A 14,321-nucleotide genomic window follows, 5' to 3' on the forward strand; every position below is an offset into this window, starting at 1 on the left:
GCTCCACATACGTTTTACAAAATGTAGTGGCTCTTTATTCGGGTGTATGAAATGTAGGTATTTCCGAAACATGCAGGCAAGTCACTGTTGGGCTGTTTATTATTCATTCATTCAGTCATCTACACACTGTGCTCTACAAATCTCACCCGTAGTGGCCGAGCGGTTCTAGGCGCTTCAGTCCGGAACCACGCTGCTGCTACGGTCGCAGGTTCGTGTCCTGCCTCGAGCACGGATGTGTGTGATGTCCTTAGGTTAGTTAGGTTTCAGTAGTCCTAAGTCTAGGGTACTGAAGACCTCAGATGCTAAATCCCATAGTGCTTAGAGCCATTTGAACTATTTGAACAAATCTGACCATGAATGAGGCCGTTTAAGGCAAGGCAATAATTAACGTTATTTACATAGAGATGTATCTGTAACAGGCTACTTCTGTGAAGTATACTGATAATAAATTATTACTAAGCAAATGTGCCCACACAGATAATTATGGTAATTACTTTTTGAATTCTTGGAAAATTTTTATGCTTATTATGTGCCTAATTTGAAAAAGAAAGGCACTCTACTCGTCTTCTTGTCCTCAGTAGCTGCCTTTCTGTATTACTTCGAATAAATAATTATTTAACGTCACAGGAACTATGTCAGCGAACTGCATACTACAAAGACAAGATCTCTTTAATACAGACATCACAACCTGAGTGCAAATATTCTGATGTATTATAGGAGTTGCTAAAGCGGTGTTGTTTAACTTCGGTTTTGGATATCTGAGGATTTATCTTCTCTATTTATGGCCATAGCTGTTCGCTTAATTTAGCGTCAGAATATAAATCTGCATTATGAAACTCAGATAAGGATTCGTAGCCTGTATGAAATTATTTATAAATCTAGCACTGTGGTTGTAAATCGCACAGTGCATCCTAAATTTGCCCTTGCTATTAGTCTAAATGCCGTTCGGAACACACGTATCAGCATGTAAGCACGTGAATCCGCAGGCACCTGAAAAATCTTCTGCAAGGTGCTCGATTATTACAGTCACGCTTTTCTTAATACGTATTCTTATAAAATAAACACACTCCTTACCTAACTTGCATTTTCCTAGGAGACTATGCCATAGGTCAAAATTGATTGTCTAAAGCTAATCTGAATGTTTAATGAGGCTCATGATATCGTGCAAGCCTGATCTGAAAACTTGACAGTGTCAAGACCTGATTGTAGTAGTTTAAATTCGGAAAGGAATACAAATTCTGCGTAAATAAGCGTTAACAATGACTGTCGTGGAAAGCTGTTAGGCATTCTTAAAAATCGAGAAACTATAATTACTGTATTTTTTGTAGCAAATTCAATGCTCTTTAGCTGAAATCAATGTGTAAGCTTTAAATTTAACAATCAGTTCGAATGTAACAAGTTATTTAAGCAAAGTATCCACTTGCAAAACTAGCAACATGTGATTAGTGAATCAACTAAACTTCATCTACCATCACTATTCGTCTATAAAGATAGGCAACAGTCATTTAACTTATTTGAAATGTGCACCTTTATTAACATTATTTCTGTAACAACAATATTACAGTTACTTACTCTTTGCTACTATACTCTTTCAATTACCACGGCAAAGATAAGTGAAAGGATTGTCTTTATAAATAGCTTATATTGATTATATTTTATAATATTATATTTATGTTGTTCAAAATAGGAAAGAAAGTTTTCTTCCGCCCTGTCACGAACTAGAATACATATAATTAATGGTTCCGTATGGCCTTTTTATATCTGGTTTGATGAAATAAGAGCTCAGATTTGGTGCTCGAACAGTGGCTTCATATAGTAACAGTCATTTGCGGGTAAGCACATTATCGTCTTGAAGTACTAGTAATTGCATTCGTACTCCTCTTGCTGGATGATGTACATATTTTATCGGAGGCTGATGACTGGTATTTAGAGAAAAAAAACTCCACAGTGCTTCTGCTATAATATTCTTCTTGCCTCAGGTTGTAGAGAAGTCACACTTTTGCGTCAGCTTCAGCCATTTGGTTTTTATTATGAAAAGTTAACTTTAGATCGTAATTTATTGCACATACACCGGCCATTTAGACCCATCGCAGAAGACATAAATATTCAAATACATATACATAATGAAATTATTGACTCATCAATTCCACGAATCATGATAAAATAGTTGAGAATAGTTATAACGTCACAGAAAGTTATTACATATTTGCTCATTTACTTCTCTTTCTGGCGCCATCAGTGCTAGCTGTTGGATCTACTTCTTCCGGGGTCACTAAGGTCCTGTCTGTCCACCTCGTTTGCGGACGGTTTCTTGGACGTCTATCAGTTGGCTGATCTAGAAATACTCCATTACTGAGAGTGCCCTCTGCCGTAGATCATGTCCTGTCCACTGTAGCCTTCTTCTTGCAATCACTCTCCCAATATCAGCTTTCTTAAACCTCCGATACAGATCTTCAGTGTGCCTTCTTCCCCATCTTGCAGTTTCTGCATTGTACACCGGACCATAAATTTTCCATTTTCCTTCAAATCTACCTCTCAAACGTACGAATGCGCTCTTCCATAGTCTATGTACTTGTCCACATCTCACAACCATACAATACAACCGGTAGCACTAGTGACATGTATAGGTGTATCCTACTTTCCTGGGATACGATGCGCAACACTTTTAGGTGGTTTAAACTGTAGCACTCCAGGTTCTCACTGTTTGTCGAATTTCCTTCTCTATCTCACTTTTATTCGACAATATTGACCCCAGGAGCTGAATTTCTCAACTCTTTCTAAGCTATGACCGTCTAAACTGCTGACGTCCAAATCATTCTGTCGACGAGAGATTACCGCATACTTTGTTTACTCATCGTTGGCCAGTAACCATAGTTTGCTCGTTTCTAGCATAAATTGAAAGGTATCTGCTGTCACTTCATTCAAAGTTTCGCCCGCAATCACCACATCATCTGCAAACACAAGGATCGTATCACTTCCAACCATATCCATCACCCTATAATGGCCAATTGCAAGTCTCACTTTTTCCAGCGCTATGTTGAACAGAACTGGTGAGAGAGGATCACCCTGTCTCAATCCATTCTTAAGTCTGAATGGTGTCGACCATTGATTTGCCGACCATACTTGGCAACATGAGCCGTTGTAACAAGCTGTAATCGGCCTAATGTACTTCACTCGTATGCTAAAATCCCGCCCGAGGGCGGTCCGATTAATGCTGTCTTATGCCTACCGGAAGTCAAAGAATATAAGGTGTAGGTCTTTATCGAATTCATAGAACATCTCCATCATCTGTCTCAATGTGAAGACGTGGTCGGTAGTTGAACGTCCAAGGGTAAATCCACACTGGTATGTGCCTACAATCTCTTCGAGTGGTGAATACTAATTCGAGTGGTGAATCCTATCTCCAGCAGTGAGATCCGTCGATAATTACGCACTTTTGTGACATGGTCTTTTTTTAAAAAAATAGGGTATACGACTGCCTTTTTCCAATCCGCATGGATCTCCTCTGCCGACCATATTTCAGCCATAATCTGTCTGAGTCCTTTTATTGTCGCTTCCCCCCGCATTGCTGTCACAACTGCCTGGAGCCTTATCGTTTTCAAGGGCCGCCAGTATGGTTTTTATCTCATCCGATGTTGGCTCAGGAACTTCTTCATGATTTAGTAACTTGCAAAACATCTTCCAAAGGTATCTGCTTGCTCCACTGAGGAAGCACTCTTTCCTCATCATCTATTAAGATTAAAGTTTACGGTCTATAAATATCTATCGCAAACCTTGTTCGCCGAAACAAGGCGCTGGTTGCTTTACTTTAATCCTCGGTTAGCCTCAGTAGTTGTTTGCCATATTCTCGTTTCTTCTGCCTTACGATTCTGTCTGTCAGTCTTCTTTCCATCGTGTATGGTACCTTTGTGTTGTCAGTGGGATTATTCAGCAATTCTAATCTTCTTGCATCCTAGTCTTCACCGCTTCTTTACACTCATCATCAAACCATGCCTGTTTCATTGGCTTTAGTTGTCTTCTTCACTTGCCCTTTGAATGATAGCCCCTCGTAGTGACCGCCACTTCTATTCCACTCCACTTGTGATCCTGGACGATAGACAAGTCATGACATTTCTTGATAGCATCGTCTCACTTGTTCATTTGCAAGCATGTCTTTGTCATGTCGCGCCACTGCTTCATTTCTCTGTAGCCATTTGGTGGTTAGCTTCAGTCGCAGTTCCAGAATCACTAGAAGATGGTTGGAATTCATATCAGCCCCGCGAAATGTCCTTACTTGTTCAACAAACCCACGGTGATTCGCATCCAGAAAATGTGATGAATCTGATTTTTATTTTAGACATTTTGTGATATTCAAGCAATTTTATGTATCGCTTTGCCAGAGAAATACGTGCTGTTAATGGCCATTCTTCTGTCGGCAGCAAAATTGATTTGTAGGGCACAATTTTCATGCTTTCCTCACGTAGACTACGTGGGCCGATAATCGGTCAATTTCGCTCCACCTTCCCAGTTCATGCATTAAAGACTTGGCGTGCTGTATGTCCTGGTCATCTGTCTCCGACTTCCTCCAACTCAGCAAAAAAGTTGCTTTTCGACTCATCACCTGCGTGCTCTGTTGGTGAATGGCAATTGACAATGCAAATTTTATATAGAGATGCGATCACTTTTCGGTATCCTCTTGGTAACAGCTATAGATACTTCGTTATGGACGGCGAAACCAACTCCTTACGTCCAATCTGGCGTGACTCATTACTGTTAAAGAGAGTGTATTTATTACCGACCTTCATGATCCCTTGGAGAACTTTAGTTTTTTGGAGAGCCGCCACGACGCATTTGTAGCTGCTGAGCGCGTCTTCCAGTCGTTTCATTCCGGCTTTGAAGAGGAATCTGATGTTCTATGTTCCAATTCGAAAACCGCTTCGTAGGCCCTTAACCAAGTGTTTGTCAACCACAGTATTATCTGTCCTGTGTTTCCTTTTGTCACTCTCTTTTATAACATTATTTAAAGCTAGTAGGTTATCAGCCTTCTGAGCTCGAGCCCAGTGGTGGAACTGTCACCTTCGCGGTCTGGACCAACCGGTTTCTTTTCGAAGGTCCTTTTTCTAGACAGGCTACCTTCACCGTGACTTAAGAACGCTATCTATCCTTAGCGCATTTGGATTTGGGGTTTCCCTTCAACTAGCCTGATTGCTTTCTCTGTGGCGAAGGAATGCAGCCCACTACACTACATTCCCCTATCAGCACTTGGGGAGGCACCCGATTGGGGACCAGCGACCCCGCACGGGAAGTTAACGTTAGATACAAAATAAAATCACGCAGAAAAGCTCAGTCTTTTACTGAGATAGTACAATTGTAGTTTCTCCAGCAACAATGTAATGCACCGCATTCGACTTGAGTACATTTTTTATGTTAATGTCTTATCTAGTATATATATTATGCTAAACACATATAGTAGTACTCCGTATTCTAAGCTTGAAGATGAGAAATTTCTTTTAATTTTACTGAGATAGTAACTCACTACAAACTCTACCACATTTGCTGTGGTCATACTCTTAATTACTCATTGATCTAATTTTGCATTGTGACCACGCTCACTAGGCTGTGACGGCATGATACAGACTGTCTCTTTACGCTCTCTGACCCGTTTTTACACTACAATTCACTTAAAATGTCAAGTAGCTATTTCTCATTACCTCCCTTCAGATTTGTTTCTGAAAAGAAGGGAGAAGTACACCACAGGCTCAAAATACACAATCAGAAAAGAAGACAAGTAATACACCCCTGATATCCCAAACTAACCTCAAAGACATGAAAGTAACATATTCCTTGAATATCTCTACAACATTTTGGACCATGAAAACTGGCCAGGAAAAATATACTTAGCAAAACCCTATGCCATACAACTAAAGTCCCAGTATACAAGGATCGTAGCGCTGAACACTACTAGATTTAACGGAAACAGTACTGTCTCTTACATGCAATTTATTCCAAATACGTGCAACTTCAACGAATGAACAATCTGACAAGATGCGACAAGTATCAAAACTCCTCTAGGTACTACACGTGAGAAAGTAATTTTAAAACTCCTAACTTAACTTAAAATTTATGTTCAGAGCAGATTAACTGGACCACTTTAAAGAAAAGAAACAATCCTGCGACATAATTAAATTTTAGGGAACCAGACGAAGGCAAGCGGACTATGAAGACAAATACGTGGTGGTCGGAAAAAGTTTTTAAAAAATTGTAAGGGTGTTGCATGATCGGTTGTGCTGTGAAATAATTTTAAGAGGAAAACTCGCTACGATGCCCCGTTTCCTACTTAATTAGCACTGAAGTTAGAATATCAGGCCGTTTGGCGCGAAAAAAGCAGAGACACAAGAAACTGATTAGCGTCAGATATTCACATAACGTAGTAGATGGTAGCGCGTGAGACTGGTCAGCCTTTGGCTTGCATTAGATTCTTACTACCGACCCAAGTTCAATTTTTGTGTACCTTTCGCGTTCTGTTTTAGGAAAACTAACGATGGACACGTTTGCCGACAACGTCCCTGGCGGGCCGCTTGAATTTGGACGCTCATCGGTCTGATTGGCTAACTTCAATAATCATTAACTAGAAATCAGCGTAACTTATCGAAATTCTTTTTAACAGTTGTCTGTCAGCACAGCCCACATTGCAACATCGGTACAAGCATTTGAAAATGTTTCTGACCACTCTGGATAGTACGGATATCTTGCCACTGTACGACCGACCGAGGTAGTGCAGTGGTTAGCACACTGGACTCGCGCGTCAGGCCATCCTGATTTAGTTTTTCCGCGATCTACCTAACTTGTTTGAGGGAGATACCGGGATGGTTCCTTTGAAAGGACACTGCCGATATCCTTCCCCAGCCACTGATAGCCCAAGCTTGTGCTCCGTCTCTAATGGCCACGTTGTCGATGGGACGTTAAACAATAATCTCCTCCTCCATTACATTACCGCACATGCCTGGGTAATAAGTACACATGAAATGTAGGAAGATGAAGGAAAGCGAAAGGATGGATGGGAAATGGTGATGTCTGGCCGCGCAGAACATTATCCTAATGCGATGACGAAAGTTGAGAGTTTGTCGCGGACCGGGATACGAACCCGGATTTCCCGCCTCGGTCATCCGGACACGGTCGTTCAGCGACTCAAATTTTCTACTTATCGTATGCTGCAATTTCATCGTCCATTAAACTCACTACTCGCAAATCCAGGTCCCGTAAGAGTTCGGACAGTATTCGCGCATTCACGTTGACACAAACATTGAAGAGTCGTAGGCCGTCTTTTTATTTTCCATTTTTTTCAGAAATATACATAAAAGCATGTGAACCAAAAGGGTATAATTCTTCAATAAAATTCTTCAGGGTATCAGACCGCATCGTCATAATTTAAAATGCGCCAACGTTTCGGCCAGCGTTGCAGCTAGCCTTCATCAGGGCCTTACGTTAACTGCTAAATGAACACACTTGGTTCCTTAAATAGCTGCACGAGAAAACCGTGTCGTTACTTGATTGGCTGTAATAGGAGGAGGAGGGGTGAAAGGTATGCTTTATTGGTGTTTCCTTTATTATCTGTCATTGGCTGAAATAGCTGTTTTCTATTGGTCTTTATATTAATCCACCCCATTGGAGGAGACGGACGAATAGCGAACAGGTGATGGCTGTGACGTCACACTGTTTCCATGCTGTCCAGAAGCCGGCTGCGGCGTGCCATTCCTTTGTGTGCTCGCGACCAGTACTGCGGCTCTCCGCGTGTCTACATGGGCCGCCACGGCTCTGTCGCCGCTCCGTAGCCCTGCTATTGCAGGCAGCCGAGACCTCGGAAGCTTGTACCCGTCCTCTCTATTCATGTTGGCGGGTCTTTTGGCTATTTCTATCGCCTCTCTAATCTTTCTTTTGAAAGTGAGAGGCTGTTTCGCCAGGACGCGGGCTTCTTGAAAGAATATTGGTTTCCCGCACTCGTCTCGGTGTTCCGCCACTGCTGACTTAGTGTGTTGTTTCAGGCGGACATATCTTTCATGTTCCGAGAGCCTTGTGCTAATCGGACGTCCCGTCTCACCTATGTGGACTAATCCACACGCACAACCAATTTCATACACGCCAGCTGTGTGTAGTTTGTAGAACCGAGCATTTTGTTTCTGCTTCGGAAAATTGGTTTGATGTCGGCTTTTCGTAGAATTTTGCCAATACGTTCGGTGATCCCTTGTACATATGGTAACACAGCAATGCTCTGTGCCTCCTTCTCCTCTTCCCTATTATTCTTCTCCCTTGTCGACATGGTGCTGTCTATCATCTGCTTCCCATAGCCATTAGTTCCGAAGATGGACCTGAGGCGTTCAAGTTCTGTCTTCAGATGTTCTTCGTCGCTTATCCTGTACGCTCTCTTCGTTAGCGTGTGCAGGGCGGACTTCTTCTGCGTGGGGTGATGGTGGGAGGAGGCGTGAAGGTACCTGTCCGTATTGGTTGGTTTCCTGTACACTTTGTGGCCAAGTTTACCATCAGGTTTTCGATAAACTTCCACGTCGAGAAAAGGCAGCACCCCATTCTTCTCTGTTTCCATTGAATTTTCCTATGCTGTTGGTTAAGGTGCTTGTGGAAGTTCTGTAACTCCTCTTCTCCGTGGCGCCAGATGAGGAAAGTATCATCGACATAGCGAAGCCAACAATTTGGACGTAATGGTGCGGACTGGAGGGCTGTTTCCTCAAATGCCTCCATGAAAATTTCCGCTGCGATAGGCGATAGGGGTGAGCCCATAGCTACACAATCAGTTTGTTCATAAAATTGACCTCTCCACTTGAAATAGGTGGTCGTCAGACAGTGGCGCACAAGCTCACATACATCAGGTGCCACGCGTTCTTCTAGGATGTTCACAGTATCTGACACTGGGACATTCGTGAATAGGGATTTGACGTCGAAACTAACCATCAGATCTTGGTCCGTAACACGGATTTCCTTTAGGAGAGACACGAAGTGAGTGTAATCCTTATCGTAGGACTCGGTTTGATGCACTAGGTGTCGGAGCCTATGTGCCAGTTCTTTCGCTAGGTAGTAGGTCGGCGAATTTATACTGTTTACTATGCGCCTTAAGGGGAAGTCGGTTTTGTGTACCTTCGGTACACCATATATCCTTGGTGCCTGTGTCACTTGCGGGATGAATCTTCTGGCCTTGTCGAAGTTGATTCTAGAGTGCTTGAGCAATCCCTGCGTCGTTTTGATAACCATGGCCGTCGGATCTCCCTGAAGTTTCTTGTAGATAGGTTCTGCGAGAATATCTTCCATTCGTTTGTTGTAATCAGTTGTGTCCAAGACTACAGTGGCGTTCCCCTTATCTGCCTGTACCACTACTAAGTGGGGGTTGTCCCTGAGTTCCTTCATGGCATGGTATTCCTCAGCGTTGATGTTTTGCTTCGGTGGCTTTGCTTTATTCAGAACTCTGACCGTTTCCTGCCGGATCTTCTCCGCCTCGGCCTGTGGCAGATGTCGTACCGAAGCCTCTATGGATTCTATGATATCTTCTTTTGGAACTCGCTTAGGTGCGACTGCGAAATTCATCCCCTTGGCCAGAATTTCTGTGGTTGCTTCGCTCAAGGTGTGGCTGGAGAGGTTGACCACTGTCCGCCGCCTGTCCAGCGTCAATGTTTCGTCCGTGGCTTTCTGTTGCAGTTTGTCGTACTTTCTCATCTGGCGGTTAGTAATACTATTGCTGGTCCTTGATGCTTGCTGAAAGGTTAACCTGTTGACTTTATCCCAGTCTTCCATCTGAAGTTTTCCGGCCAGAAATAGGTGCAGATCACACAAATTCCTGTTGTGAGCATCGAGACTTATGCGGATGTGGCGGATCCTTTCCCGTAGCAATGCTTTACTGGCTTTAACACAGATATTCCTCGCCTTGTTCGTTTTTATGTCAGACGTCAAACGCAAAGAATATGGCACAACACTCGTGTCTCTGCATCTCTTCAGAAAAGCAAGGTCATTCAGCAGTTTACATCTTTTTAAACGCAGTGCTTCTAACTTCTTGATGTTTCCGTGGATTTCCTGCCCATACAGGCTGGTTAAATGCAATCGTAGGCTTCCGCGGCCGTTGTCTTCTTCAATAAAATTCTTCAGGGTATCAGACCGCATCGTCATAATTTAAAATGCGCCAACGTTTCGGCCAGCGTTGCAGCTAGCCTTCATCAGGGCCTTACGTTAACTGCTAAATGAACACACTTGGTTCCTTAAATAGCTGCACGAGAAAACCGTGTCGTTACTTGATTGGCTGTAATAGGAGGAGGAGGGGTGAAAGGTATGCTTTATTGGTGTTTCCTTTATTATCTGTCATTGGCTGAAATAGCTGTTTTCTATTGGTCTTTATATTAATCCACCCCATTGGAGAAGACGGACGAATAGCGAACAGGTGATGGCTGTGACGTCACACTGTTTCCATGCTGTCCAGAAGCCGGCTGCGGCGTGCCATTCCTTTGTGTGCTCGCGACCAGTACTGCGGCTCTCCGCGTGTCTGCATGGGCCGCCACGGCTCTGCCGCCGCTCCGTAGCCCTGCTATTGCAGGCAGCCAAGACCTTGGAAGCTTGCACCCGTCCTCTCTATTCATGTTGGCGGGTCTTTTGGCTATTTCTATCGCCTCTCTAATCTTTCTTTTGAAAGTGAGAGGCTGTTTCGCCAGGACGCGGGCTTCTTGAAAGAATATTGGTTTCCCGCACTCGTCTCGGTTTCCGCCACTGCTGACTTAGTGTGTTGTTTCAGGCGGATATATCTTTCATGTTCCGAGAGCCTTGTGCTAATCGGACGTCCCGTCTCACCTATGTAGACTAATCCACACGCACAACCAATTTCATACACACCAGCTGTGTGTAGTTTGTCAACTCCATCCTTGGTAGAACCGAGCATGTCAGATATTTTGTTTCTGCTTCGGAAAATTGGTTTGATGTCGGCTTTTCGTAGAATTTTGCGAATACGTTCGGTGATCCCTTGTACATATGGTAACACAGCAATGCATTTGAGGAAACAGCCCTCCAGTCCGCACCATTACATCCAAATTGTTGGCTTCGCTATGTCGATGATACTTTCGTCATCTGGCCTCACGGAGGAGTTACCGAACTTCCACAAGCACCTTAACCAACAGCATAGGAAAATTCAGTTTACAATGGAAACAGAGAAGAATGGGGTGCTGCCTTTTCTCGACATGGAAGTTTATCGAAAACCTGATGGTAAACTTGGCCACAAAGTGTACAGGAAACCAACCAATACGGACAGGTACCTTCACGCCTCCTCCCACCATCACCCCACGCAGAAGAAGTCCGCCCTGCACACGCTAACGAAGAGAGCGTACAGGATAAGCGACGAAGAACATCTGAAGACAGAACTTGAACGCCTCAGGTCCATCTTCGGAACTAATGGCTATGGGAAGCAGATGATAGACAGCACCATGTCGACAAGGGAGAAGACTAATAGGGAAGAGGAGAAGGAGGCACATAGCATTGCTGTGTTACCATATGTACAAGGGGTCACCGAACGTATCAGACATGCTCGGTTCTACCAAGGATGCAGTTGACAAACTACACACAGCTGGCGTGTATGAAATTGGTTGTGCGTGTGGATTAGTCTACATAGGTGAGACGGGACGTCCGATTAGCACAAGGCTCTCGGAACATGAAAGATATGTCCGCCTGAAACAACACACTAAGTCAGCAGTGGCGGAACACCGAGACGAGTGCGGGAAACCAATATTCTTTCAAGAAGCCCGCGTCCTGGCGAAACAGCCTCTCACTTTCAAAAGAAAGATTAGAGAGGCGATAGAAATAGCCAAAATACCCGCCAACATGAATAGAGAGGACGGGTACAAGCTTCCGAGGGCTACGGAGCGGCGGCAGAGCCGTGGCGGCCCATGCAGACACGTGGAGAGCCGCAGTACTGGTCGCGAGCACACAAAGCAATTGGACGCCGCAGCCGGCTTCTGGGCAGCATGGAAACAGTGTGACGTCACAGCCATCACCTGTTCGCTATTCGTCCGTCTCCTCCAATGGGGTGGATTAATATAAAGACCAATAGAAAACAGCTATATCAGCCAATGACAGATAATAAAGGAAACACCAATAAAGCATACCTTTCACCCCTCCTCCTCCTCCTTTTACAGCCAATCAAGTAACGACACGGTTTTCTCGTGCAGCTATTTAAGGAACCAAGTGTGTTCATTTAGCAGTTATCGTAAGGCCCTGATGAAGGCTAGCTGCAACGCTGGCCGAAACGTTGGCGCATTTTAAATTATGACGATGCGGTCTGATACCCCGAAGAATTTTATTGAAGAAGACAACGGCCGCGGAAGCCTACGCTTACAGGGTATAATTCCTTTACGTTTTCTTCCAGCATGGATAGTTACCCAATAGATATGTGTAAGCCCTGAACTACATATTCGCACTTTTCAATTTTTTTTTATGGTTTTAATTTACTGTTACTATGTTACCATTTGCGAACATCGTTGTTACTTTGGACGAAACTACAGCTTACCTGCTGCTTAAATGACATGATAGAAGTCTAGAGTATGCAAATGACTTTGTATAAGAACGTCTGATAATTATATTTCCACATTTTTACAATAAAAGTTTTACTATGTTATCATTTGAGTACAATGTCGTTATTTCGGATTTAGCAACGGATTACGGTGTTACTTTAATGACAGATTGTAATTTCACACCTCTGTTTTAAGAGTTGTACATTTTTAAATTTTTCTACGACTATTTTAGAACTGTTGACCATATGTCTGTGATTTTTGCAAATTGTTAAATCCTGTTTAATTAGTCTATTGTTTATTGGTTTGCGGTAACTGTACTAAATATAAATTCAATTTCTACATAGGTACATTGCGTAATTAACGCTATAAGAATAACTCTTCAGAGTCGAGCCTGCCTTAACTACTAAATGGCAATAATTTTGTAAATATGTTTTTAGATTTATGTTCGTCCTCGCTTTAGCTAGCACACTGTAATGTAATCACATAAATAATTTCAAGTAAGAAACCCACGTTACACTAGTGACATCTGTCGGTCCAGTGACAATGCTTATTCTTTACGGGTCACCGCCTGCTGGTCTAGCAGCGCCCTGATTGCAATGATGTACTGTATTGTGATTGACATGTGGCGAATAATTCTTTTTATACCCGTTTTAATCCAGAGGTGCAGCTCCATCAGCCTTCTAGTTTGTTACGTTCTTACCAGTTCACGAGAAACGGTTCTTGTACTGGTATTTTAAGACATATACCATAACCTGTCCGTCACGATATCTTGTTCTTCCGCTTTTTCATTTATATTGTACCTGATACTCCATATTACAATTGTTCTGTACATAGTCACACTCTGTAAACGCTTTCGAGGTCTGAAGACGGTTACAATTATTACCAATAAAGTTTATTATTAACGATCTTCGGAAATAATTTATCTTCTCCAATGTACTACCACAGATCACGCTTTGATTATCATTATGAGCAAAGTAAAATATTTCGAAACATTTGCGCTCCGGCTTAGACATCTGTCTTAGTGTTGTCCTAACTTTCCAGTAGAATCATCATAGAAGGCAGCTGCCTGTGCTCTCCACCATTTATCTAATCTGGTATTCACGGCGTTGTCTTCGTAGCCAGCGGTTCTTGTGAGCAGAGATGAAACTAAGACGAAGGCAAGTCCGGACGGTGTGATGGGTAACTGAACACTTCTCGTCGGAAACGCTACAGATGCGACTTCATTGCAGCTGCAATTTGCGGGCGAAAACTGTCATGAAGAAAGAGATGCGTAACAGTTAAGTTATTTGGGCTGCACGAAATCAGGTGAAATCTCTCAGCAGGCACCCATACTTGGCGGAAGACTACGCGTCTTTATGTGCTCATTAAAGGGCGACGTGACGCGACTGACAGACATACAGAGACACTGCCCAAAACATCTGATGAAAGCTTCATCGGACATTCACTGTGGTTTCCTTTTTGCCATCGTTCTGACCTTAATCAGCGAGTAGCCCTGGTACAAATGACTCTGCATCGTACTGTAGCGATTAATTATTTTTGCTGTGCCTCAACTTGTCATCTTAATTAACGTAAAAGCCTGATTCAGCATATAGTAAAGTTAACATTGAGAAAGCAAGAGCAATTTCACACCTAAGCAAAGAGAGTGGTTAGCTGGAAAAGGGACACTGAACGCCTAACCAAACGGAGCAAATGTCTGATGACATGATAGAAGCAGAAATTGGAGACAACATGGAAGACGTGACTAAAAGAAGGTATCGGTTGATGGGACACATCTTACTGTATCTTCATTTGGTA

General features: G+C 43.1%; 1 protein-coding gene across 1 annotated transcript in view; it reads left to right on the forward strand.

Annotated features, from left to right (window-relative positions):
• LOC124616407 overlaps positions 1-14,321 on the forward strand; it is a 78,471-nt gene that overhangs the window by 1,216 nt on the left and 62,934 nt on the right. The window lies entirely within an intron of this gene.

This window comes from Schistocerca americana, chromosome 5 (genome assembly GCF_021461395.2).
Source record: "Schistocerca americana isolate TAMUIC-IGC-003095 chromosome 5, iqSchAmer2.1, whole genome shotgun sequence".
NCBI classification, from domain to species: domain Eukaryota; kingdom Metazoa; phylum Arthropoda; class Insecta; order Orthoptera; family Acrididae; genus Schistocerca; species Schistocerca americana.